We start from the raw sequence: 12,192 nt of genomic DNA, 5'->3' as shown, positions 1-12,192 counted from the left end.
AAGAGCTTAATGCCTTAAATGTGAAATATGAAGAACTTCAAAAATCCCATAATTCTTTATCTAATCACTATGGGGATCTTAACGTTAAGCATATTTCTTTACTTGATAAATTAGATGCTATGCCTCTAGTGGATTTAGAAAAATCATATCTTAATTGTAATATTTTATCTAAGGATAAATCCACTATTTCTTCTATTGATAATGCTTGTGTTACTAACTCTAATTCTTATGTAGCATCTTTGGAGAAAGAAAATATTGAGCTAAAGGCTCAAATTGAAGAGCTCACAAGCAAGCATGTAGTTTTGCAAGAAAATCATGATGAGCTTGTGTGCTCTCATGAAAATCTTGTGGACTCACATGTCATGCTAGAAATAGCTCAAGAGGTTGTGGTAACAACGGTAAAATCCTACCGACCTTACATGCACAAATGCACATGCTCACCAGTTCATATTGAATTGCCCTGTGCTAACCCTTGTTGCTCTCAAGCAAATATTTCCCCGAGCACTACATGCGACTTGGATCATGTAGGTAAAAATGAGAAGCACAAGGATCATGGATTTGAAGTAAAATCCAAAAATGCTTAGATCAAGGGGCAAGAACAAAAGAAGAACAAGACTCTCATCATTTGCTTCAAGTGCAAGAAGGAGGATCACCATGTGAGAGATTGCTCCTTGAAGAAAGAAGAGAAGGACATGAGCAAGAGCCAAGATAAGAAGATGGCTCATATCAAGTGCTTCAGGTACTCAAGAATGGGACACTATGCCTTTATGTGTTTCAACAAGGTTGATGAAAAGACCACACTTCCAAAGAAAAAACAAGAAGAAACAAGAGAAAGTGCTATAGATGCAATGAGAATGCGACATGAAATTACATCATGCCCCTACATGAAGAATGAAGGTTTTATGTCATCAAGGAAGAGGCTCACGGCAAGGAAGCAAGCAAGAAGCAATATGAGAAGGCATCTTGCAAGGACATGCATCGCATTTGCTATACTTGCCGGGCCAAGGGACATATTGATAAGAATTGTCCTATTGGTAATATTTCTAAGCCTAACTCTTCAATTAACTATGATTTATCGCTTATAAAGGCTAAAAGTGGAACTTGTGCTACTAAGGTAATTAGTTCATCATTTGCTAGCACAAAGGCTATTTGGGTGCCTAAGTCTCTCGTGACTAACCTTAAAAGACCCAACATAGTTTGGGTACCACAAAGTGTCTAATTTGCTAAATAGGTACTTGGAGATGCATTGAAGACTTGGCTCACTTGAGAAGAATTTTCTTGCACATTTCATATCAAGTCTCCTTTCAAGCTATATTTCTCACCTTTTGTAGAAAGGGTGCCAAGTATGAAGATTATTAATTTATTTCAATCTTCAATGACATCTCAGTAACAAGTATCTAACTTGAGCTATCTAGCTACTTAGCTTAGCATAGGTGCAAATGCTGACAATTTTTTTTGTGAGCACTTGAAGGTGGCTAAGTAAAATTTGAGCAAAATTTATACTTGGTATAATATGATGCTTTTAATGGCTCTCTAGTAGAGCAAGATTTTGTTAATAATATAGGTGATGGATACTTGGTGATAGCTATGAAAAATGAACTCAATCACATCACAATAAATAAAGTGTGAAGAATCAAGCCCAAGTCAAATAAAGACACACTTTATTCAAATACAAGAGCTTATACCCAATAAAGCTTCTCATATAATAGATTGCCAAGCAAATTCACATCTTGTGGTAATCTATATTATCTCATGATTCTTGAATGAACTAAGTGCATGTTACAAGTAATTTAAGTACTTGGATGCACATATATATGGGGAGCTCATCCTATGTTGTGTTTTGAGACTAATCTTTCTTCAAGTAAAATTTGTGTCTAGTCTCTTGGCAAAATAGAGGGGGTTGAAGACTTGACTATTTGTTTGAAGAATTATCTAATTAATTAAAGAGCCAATTTTTATGAAATTATATTTATTAATATTCAATGCCACTCTATTAAGGTAACTCTCTGTCACAATGTCTTTAAATTCATAATTTACATTCTTGTGATAGATTCTTTGTTCTACACATTTTCTGGAATGCTCCAGAACCCGGATGTTTCGAGTCAGGCCGGAACGTCCAAGTGTTGCAGAACCCAGAGTATCCGGATTAGTCCGGAATATCCGAGTTTAACAGGAACCAGAAGCTCCAAGTTGTATCCGAAAGTTCTGGATTCTGGAAGTTTCTAGCTCTTTGCATGTGTAGGTTATGTATCTATGCTTGTTTTAGAGTTTATGCTTATCCTAGCATGTATAGACTTTATTACAATCTTATCATGTCTATTTTATATATCCATACATGTCTTGATTGCTTGCTAAGTGCTTTATGAATTTATTTCTAGTGTATCTAGCTTTTCCTGCCAACTAGTGTGTGTAAGTCATATAACTAGTATGTGTAGGATGCATTGCACTTTCATAGGTTGATTGTGGTTTTGAGCCTTATTTGAGCTTATTCGTCTCATTGAATTTTCTTTGGCTCTTTTGGAGATATTAGTGGATTATCACATTATGTGGGAGTATTATACTTTGTGCATTATAAACACCCATAAATTATGAATATTTGAGCAATACCACTTAGAATTGATATCATTACTTATCTAGTATTTATGCGGTATGTCAAACTCATATAAAGCTCAATTTTGCAAGAATCCGTAATTAATCCATATTTGGTTCCAAATTGAAACATGAGATTCTTGGTGATTCTTTAGTGATCTTTTAATCTCAAGATTTTAATTTGAATTATTTCTTATTCAGATAAAATCAACTATGGTATTTATGTGTTTACTTATAGTAGTTGACTTTGTAAAGAATGTGTTTGAAGTATAATGTTTAATTTCTAAAATTTTTCTTCTCATGCTTCTTGAAAGAAAGTTGATCCATGCTTTATTGTAGTTACCGACTTGTGAAATCTCCATATACCATTGTTTTGTTACAATTGTTAGTAATACAAGTGGTAATCCTTGTTGATCATATTTGTTTCAACTTTTGCTTCCAAGTGATTTCTTTCTTTTCAAAAGACCTCATTTAACTCATATGATTAGGAATATTGGTTTCTTCAAGGAAACTTTCCTTTTTGGAGTTTTTAGAAGCTTGCTATCTCAATGCTTATATCATGTTAAATATACTTGCTTGAGATAAGTTTTTGAGCATGTTTGGAACTTCTTCATGTCTCTATATGCTCAATCTTCACTTAGTTCATTTGTTGAATTTTGTGAATAATTATTTGTTGATCTTTTGGTATTAGATGTAATTTGGACATTATTATTGATATTTTATCATTCATTTGGTATCTTCAAGTCTTATATGCTATTTTTGTCCAAATTATATCTTATTGGATCTTAAAAGTGACAAGCATGCTTGTTTGACTTAAATGTCAAAATCTATAGCATGTTTGCTTTATTTGATCCTACATTTAGAGTAAGCCTCTCTCAAGTGTTTTTATTGTCTAAAAGGTGCATAGAGCTTTCATTTGATTTCAATTGGTATATATCTTCATTCGGTATATATTTTTAATTGGTATCTATCTATTAGTATGAACTTGAATTGTTATCATTTCCATACCAATATGCACATATCTATGAGAGAGCGTGCTCTATGAGGATGAGTTCACTAACCTTTTCGGACCTAATGAGTTTGAGGACCAAATTGTACTTGAATAAGTTTAGGTACAATGAAGATGCATTGGATGCTTGGATTAATCATAATGAAGGTCCTTTCAAGTAGAATATTATTTTAATTAAAATTCATGAAGATGATCTTTATCTTTCAATTAGTATCTATAAAAAAGATCATCTCCTTTAACTTCAATTGAAATCAAAAGGAATGATCATATCAAAATAATGCTAAGTAAGGATGAACAAGCTACCAAGATCAAGTAATTTGTTCTTAATTCATGCATTTAATTTTAAAGATTCAATCTTGTGTAGATTGCATCATAACATGAAAATAACTTGCAAAAATGTGTTTTTCTTGCAAGTGTTTAAAAATCTCTTTATTGCAAATATGAGCAATTTAAAGTAGTGTATTTTTATGGGAACTCTATAATCATATTTATGATTCATCCAATCCCAAATATGCAAAAGATTTCATATCAAATGCTTGAGTTGCTCCTATATGTAATATTGATAAAAATTGCAAAATCTTTTGCTTGAGGTTTGTAGTCCATTTTAATTGCTTTGTCGAACATATAAGGTTATGAGATGTTGGCACTTTGTGATAAACGCGAAATTCGTTATAATGTCAACTATTTTTCTATGTTCATTTTTTAGCCTAATTCATTGCATCTGTGCTTTGGATATTTATTTCGGACTCATGCTTGATTTGCCTTCAATTGAATTTGTTTCAATTGATATCTATTTCAATTAGAATTGATATCTCTTTTAAATAGAATGCTTTGTATTTTTAATTGGTATTCTTTTTTAAATCTAATTTCGCATCTCTTTGAACCCCCTTTGATCTATTGTATAGCTTACTCTCCTCATATAGTTCATAATTGGATAAGTGTATTTGGTTTAACTCAAATTATGAGAAATACACATATCATGAGGAGTTTATACTATACATGGTCTTGCACTATCTTTCAATGATTTCTTTTGTGGGATAGAGCGTGCTTTGGAGAAAATTTCTCTTTTAGCAAGTCCTCCATAATTCTTACCAATTTGACGTTAATTAGGGGAGAATTCGATTCCATGATTCCATTTTGGCATTGATGTTAATTGGGGGAGAATTTGGACTAGATGTTATATTTTGTAAGAGGGCTTTGCTTGTGGGGGAGAATTATTTGCTCATGGAGGAGAATTTCTAATCTCTTATGTTTGTAATGTGGATGTCAATTGGGGGAGTTTCAAAAGCAAATCCATGAAACCTTATTGTTGAACAAGTTTTGCTTTGCATGAACATATTCATTTTTCATCTTGATGTATACTTAGTCATGCTTGCTTCATATGTATAAAAGAAACTCCGTCCAAAATTTGAGATAAACAATATATACAATGATATTTAAGATTCATTCACACATGTATAGATTATGGGGGAGTTTGCTTTATACACATTTAGTTCTACTAACATCAAAACTTTTGTGGTGTTTGATGCTAGTAAAACTAGTTTTGGTAATCTCAAATATCTTTATGATGTTTGATATTTCTAAAACCTGTTCTTTATATACATTCACCTTCGGATTATATGTATACTTAGAACTTTAATTTTTTAAAATATAATCATCTAGTGAGATTATCATTAATTACCAAAATAGGAGAGGTTGAAAGTGCATCTAGCCCTTATGTGTGGTTTTGGTAATTAATGATAATAACTATGGACTAAAATGGTGTTGAGTTTGTTAGTAAGTTGTTCCATAGGCAATGCATTGAGAGATATGCATGAGCTATAAGTGAATGGGGGATTGAAAATGCATTGTTGTCAATGAGCTCTTAGTGATGCTCATAAGAAGAAGGAAAAGCTCAACAAAATTGGCAATAAACTTGAAGACTAAGTTACTTATGGATATCAAGTAACTAAAGGTATGACATTGTCAATAGAGTTTTATGGACTAACCCGTGTGCTATGTGCTTAAGAATGAGTGGAGTTAGGTTCTATATGAAGATTGATAATATGTATGAAGGCTAATAAGTTACGTGTAGAGATTAAGTAACTTAAGGTACAAAAGTTGTCAATTAGATTTTATGGACTAACCCACGTGTTTTGTGCTTGAGAGTGAGTTGGAGTTAGAATCCATATGAAGGCATATATTGAATTGAAATCATCTATGCCAAGAGTAAAGAACAAGAATGGACTTCATATTTGATAAAGTTAATTCTTTGAAGATGTAGAATATAAAATGGTTTTCTATGGCAAGACGGTGAAAGGCAAGCAAGACACAGCTGCAATGGACCATCCAGTGGTGAAGGGCAAGCAAATGGCTTGGCACCGAAGGACCAAGGTGATGGTGAAGAACAAGCGAAGGCTTTGCGCCAATAGACCATATGAGGCCATAGGAAGCTATGAGTGATTCGCATCAATCATATGAAGAATCAAGAAAAGATGGAGTGAAGAATATATGAAAGTTGGTAACCCTCAAGGTTTGAATGAAAGAAGCGGTACTTGAAAGTTATTCAAAGGGTCAAAGTGGTTTAAACGAGTTTTATCTTTGTATTTGAGTAGAGGTATACCGCACTATTAAGAGTGATGCAATGTAGAGCTAATTATCGTTTCTCAGTGCTCAAGAGTTTCTAACCGAACCCAAGTGAGAGTTCCTTTTAGAAATCCCGGTGTGGAAAGTTTGGAAGTGTCTGAATTGGGTTTCGGAGTGTTCCTAATTTCATCAAATGTGTTTGAGGTCATGAATTCAGTTGGGATGTATAGCCCTTTGAATAAGCTTTCTATAGAGTCCAAAATTGTCGAAATCGGACTTTGGGATCAAAAGTTATCGCTGTTTTTCGAAGGTCAGCTGTGCTAAATTCGGATATTCCGGGTTAACCTGGATTCTCCGGGTTGTCCGGAGTCTCCGGGTGAGGTTCCGGGGAGAGGTCTCGGTTTGGGCCTTTTTAGTTGACCCAGATACTCCGGGTTCCGGATACTCCAGGTGAGGTTCCGAGTCTGGGTGCTCGGTTTTACCTTTTTTAGCTTACCTGGATACTCTGGGTTGACTCGGAGACTCCGGGTCAGTACAAAAAATATTGTAACGGCTAGTTTTTAGGGGTTAGGTATTTATACCACCTCGCCCCCATACTTTAGGTCTGCTGCAAGGGCACAAAAGAAAAACTTTTTAGAGCCAAAAAACTCCTTCCCACTCCATTTTAGTGAGAGATTTGGGTTGTGAGATTGAAAGATTGAGTGCAAGTGAGCTAAATCCAATCTTGAGCACTTGAGTTTATCGGCAAGAAGTTTGTGAAGCATTTGTTACTCTTGGAGGTGAAGCCTCCTATCCGGCTAGGTGTTGCTCGGCGAGCTCCCGTGCGTGTGGTGAGCCGCGAGAAAGTTTTTGAAGGTTGATCTTGCCTCCGCAAGGGAAGAGATAAAGCTAGTGGATCGAGGAAAGCGGTTGAAAGAGACTCGGCTTGTTGGAGCTTCCTCAATGGAGACGTATGATTCATGGTGGTGAATCCGAACTTTCGGAAACAAACATTGTGTCTCCTCTTTGTTTTCTCGTTCTTGTGTTCTTGCTTAATATTTATACATATTGCTCGTTCTATTTGCTCGTGTGAATTTGATTGTAGGTTCTCCATAGATTTACTTGGAATCATCACTTAGAACACATGACTTTATTTGGTTTGAGCTAGAATTATTTACCCGCTGTTTAATTTCAGTTTTCGGGCTAGTTTCTGTACAGACCCCAGAGATTCTGGATTTACTCTGAAATTCCGGAACTGTACAACTCGGAGTATACATATCAATCCGGATCCTACTGTGAACAGTATTTTCAGGATTTTTCAATTAATGTTTTCTTGCATATCTTTTGCTAGAATTGAATAATTTTGTCACCTTAGGATTGTAACTTTCACACTTATTTAGGGTGATTGTGCACTAGTTGAGCCTAGCATATTTAGGTTTTTCTTTTATGAAAAATCCGTCAGTTTATATTCTGCTGCAAGTTTAGGCCAATGGTTAAAGGGGACGAATTTTTGGAAAAACGCCCATTCACTTCTTCTAGGTGACATCATTGTCTTTTCAAGAGCCTAGCCACCTATATTGCTTGTGCAATGGAGGTACCAGGAGGGAGTTGGGGAGTTGCATGATGGAGTTGTATGGAGGAGGGTGACAAGGTGAAAGCACCGGATATTGAGCAGTCTTCAGCCAATCCAATGGAACAAACTGATGAGGCATGCGAGAGGGAGCTAATTCCTGGTTTAATTGAACAAGTGGACCGGGAGGATCGGGACAACGAGGAACCTCCTGAGAATAACATCTCGGACGATGTTCCTGTCCCTAGGGACTGGAACAATCCAAAATTTACAAACTAGTGGTTAGTGAAGGCTATCCTGTGTCGTGAGAGTACAATGAGAACGATATGACCTAGGGGGCTAAGTACCCTAGCAGCCAGGCTCTCAAGGATCATGCAGTTCAATGGGCTACATCTTTTTAAAAACAATTTAGGGTCATCAAGGTCCAGCAAGGAGTAGATTTGAAGTGCTGAATGAGGGTTTCCTATGGTGGGTGCACGTCTTCAAAGGGAAGTGAGTTGAATATTAGGAGGTCTTGATAGTGAAGGAACACACTTGTCAGCTGGATGAACTAGAGACACAACACAAGAACCTGTCATCAAATTTTGTTGTCAATGCCATGTATGCTTAGATTGTGAATAATCTGAACTATGAACCCAGATCCATAATATGGATAATTAAGGAGAGGTGCTGGTATACCGTTAACTACGATAAGACTTTCAAGGAGAAGAGAAAAATAATTGATGTGAGAAACCATTCAAATAATATTTTAATTAATCATTAAGTCAATCATTTATATAACTATGACTATAATGATTAATCAGAATATCATCCCGATAGTCTCGACACATGTTTTGTGCTCAAGATCGGAACACATTCCTTTCCAACATATAACATCACAACAAAGCTTAAGAAAGAGCGAGTAATTAACATTATATTACAAGTTCTTAAGCATTTAACCATTTACAACAATTTAAACAAAAGGTTAGATCAACTACGTAGAGGAAACAAAACTATAGAAAATAAAAGAAGAGTGGAGCCACATGCCCTTAGACTCCACCCCAAAAGCTTCGCCACTCGAGAGTACTTGCCTACTCATGTCCGCCACCAACATCGGCGGGCGTGAAGTAGCCAAAAACGAGCTCCTCCTCACCAAAAGTACCTGAAAGAGCAGCATGAGTAAGAAAATACTCGCAAGACTTAATCCATATATGATACATATAGATAACCCAACTCCAAGAATTATGCATTGAGCCATTAGCAAGGAGAAGATCACAAGGTCAAGTAAATTCATATGCGTAAGCCACCTAGAGACGTATGTGTGAGGACCTATACTTAACCAAACAAACCTTTCCAAACCTGTAAACCACATGAACGTAAATGTAAATGGAACCATCTCATGTAATCAATGACCATCGATAACCATGCCCAACAAAACCATACCAACCATCCCACATTCGTGACTCTACGACCAATGCAAATGGACAGGAGCATGCTCATGACCGAGAGCGCGATAATTCGAATTATTTTTACACTCTGCATGGTGTATAATTTTACCCACATGACACGAGTACCATACGACTTGGGTGATCACACAGGCCCACCTAAGGGGGTACCTATGTCAACCTTTATCATACCCGGAACCACCCGCTTGCAATGCCCCTATGGCACCAGGGTTACCGTGAGCCTGTCTCGGACTCCTCCAGCTCCCTACCCTCGCTTCTCCTTTTCTTTTTCTCTTACACGTCATAGGGCCACAAGGTAAGTGTCTACACGGCGTATGATATTCGGCTTACCTTACCACTAGATCAGTATGTGGTTAGTACAGAAAGTGCTAGAGCCAACTGCACTGACAGACGGTACTTAAACGATGCAAGTGGTCTATGGTGATCAGGCTCCTCTCTTGAACTACCTCGTGGAACTCCTCCAAGGTAGAAGACACCCCTAGCACCACCCACATCTCGCCTCAACCTCACTACTCATCCAACCATCAATATCATAATCAATATTTGTGAACAATAAGTAAGTCCTAATCTCGTGAACAACGGATAAACCATTGCTCGACTTCTACCGAGGATCTATGCATTTCTAAGCATTTTGAATGATTCTTAAGTTAGACATCGACAATGTTATCAAGACTACAAGGCTATGGATAATCAATAATTCAAGGTAGAGGTAATGCATCAACATAGGTTCTACCCATAGACGTCCAGCAATGACTCACTATACATGCAAACTTGCATAAAGCATAACGTATCAATTTAGACTCCACAATTCAATCAAATGGCGCAATATGCTTTAGATATTTGCCTTGCTGCTCTAGGATTTGCTTGATACTTCCCGCACAACACTCGCAAAACTCTGGGAGGTTGGCGTCGCCTTCACTCACTTGGATCGGCGGCTTGATGCACTCTAAAAGAATCACAGATGCAATGCATAAATAAACAACAACGAAAAAGTATGCATAAGATGTGTGGTCAAGTAATAGTAGAGCGTCGAGGTTCGAAAACATTTGCAAAAGATCACTGAAAGATTAGGGTTTTGAAGTTTGAAACCTCGGATAAGCTAACCTAAGTCCATCTAGCTTTCAGAGGCTGGCGGTCAAACCGACATTGAGCTGGCGGTCAGACCACCGGCGTGCAGAAGGTTTTAACCTCTAGCAGTCAGATCGATGTTGTGTTGACGATCAGACCGCCAACCAACAGTCATGCTGGCTCTCGTGGCAGTCTGACCTCCGTATAGGGTTTTCAACTCAAATTCCTCAGCCCTAATTGGCGGTCAGACCAGCCCTATTGGTGGTCAGACTGCCAGACCTTACCGGCAGCACCTTTGCAGTGTCGCCCACGAGGACTTCAGTGAAACCTTCGACGATGAAGGGTACCAAACTGCTCTATGGGATTAGTAGAGCGCATCTAAAGTGATTTGGATAATATTCACCAAGCTAAACTCAAAATACCCTACGGATTGGATCTAGGCTAGGTTGAACTTGGGTCTAAACGACACGAGGGTCGAATCGAGCTTGGAAACAACGGGGGAAATGGTAGGGGATGCCTCACCTTAGTGTACGACAGCTTACTAGCGGATCAATCCACTCAGGAGAAGCTCCGATTTGGAGATCGGGCTCCGGGGTGGCATGCGCTTGAGGTTGGATGAGCGTGCCTTCGGCGAGGGAGAAGAGGGGAGGAGCTCAGGGAAGTCCTCCGGAAGATTGGGAAGATCCCCACCGTCGATCTCTGGTCATCGTGGATGTCGAGGTGGAGCTCTCCTTCTCTCTCTAAGGTAGAATGGGGAAGAGAGTGAGGGAGTGAGTGTGAGAGAGAGCAAGAGAGAGTGATCGATTCACTTAAGTCAAACCTCTGCGCTCTGGCAGTCAAACCACCAATGCTCCCGGTTAGACCATGGTAAGTCTACACGGCTAGCTCACGTGGTTGCACATATGGGGGTCAGGCCGCGGGTAAGCCCAATCAGACTGCGAGGGCGATTTTTACTGATTTTTTAAGTGTCCCATTATCTTCACTCTCCATATTTTTCTAAGCATTTAGTTCTTCTTCAAAGTGCTCTAAACTATCTCTAAAGTATTTAAAACACATTTCAACTCAACTTGATAAATAAATACGTATAATTACATGCGATGATGATCATATATGCTTAATTATGTAATTAACACTTTGAAACATAACAATTGAGATAAGATTCGGGACATACGCAACATCGTACGATAACCTCCCATGTTTACTTCATAACATTGCTTAGAGGAATTCGTGACTTACTATGACGTACGAAGCATAATACAATAACCTTCAACGGTTTATATGAACTTAAATTTGCAATTTCTTAAAATGGCCATATATATTTACAAATATTTGACTTAAAAAATATATACAAAATCTCGGAAAATATCTCCATTTTACCGGACAGGCATTTCTCTCTGTACGTGAATTTGATCACATGTTCGATTCTTCGCTCAAACGTATAGACAAATAGGCGATGCTTAAGTTCGGCTCTAGTCCGTTTCAACTTTCAATGATTGTGTTGAAAACCTCTGGGCACCAAATAATGTAAACTCATGGGACCCACAGTGTCAAACAAATAATCAATGCAATTCAGAACGAGTCAAAAATTGTGTTCTTGAAAAAATAAGTCAAAACTCAACAGGGCTGATCTGAATTATGGACCTTTCTCTAAATAACAGTTTATTAATTTCATCGGACATGTTTGGTTTCATTTCAATTGCTTTTTAAAAAAAAAAAATAGGTCCCATTTTAATTGACGGTAACGTCCAAAATGAAGCAAACACATATGTTTCAGAAAACCACTACTTTATATTTTATATGTCCCCATCCTTTACAAAACATATTTTATGAAGTTATGCATTAACCATTAGACTCTTTTTTGAAAAAAAATTGCTAATAAGGTTGGAATTATATTAAACTTGGAAGAAAGACATCCCAAAATACAAATACAACCTGTTCCTCCTCCTCATCTCCGACACCTCGCCCTG

Source organism: Phragmites australis, chromosome 20 (genome assembly GCF_958298935.1).
Source record: "Phragmites australis chromosome 20, lpPhrAust1.1, whole genome shotgun sequence".
NCBI lineage: Eukaryota > Viridiplantae > Streptophyta > Magnoliopsida > Poales > Poaceae > Phragmites > Phragmites australis.
Note: the sequence above shows the minus strand (reverse complement) of the source record.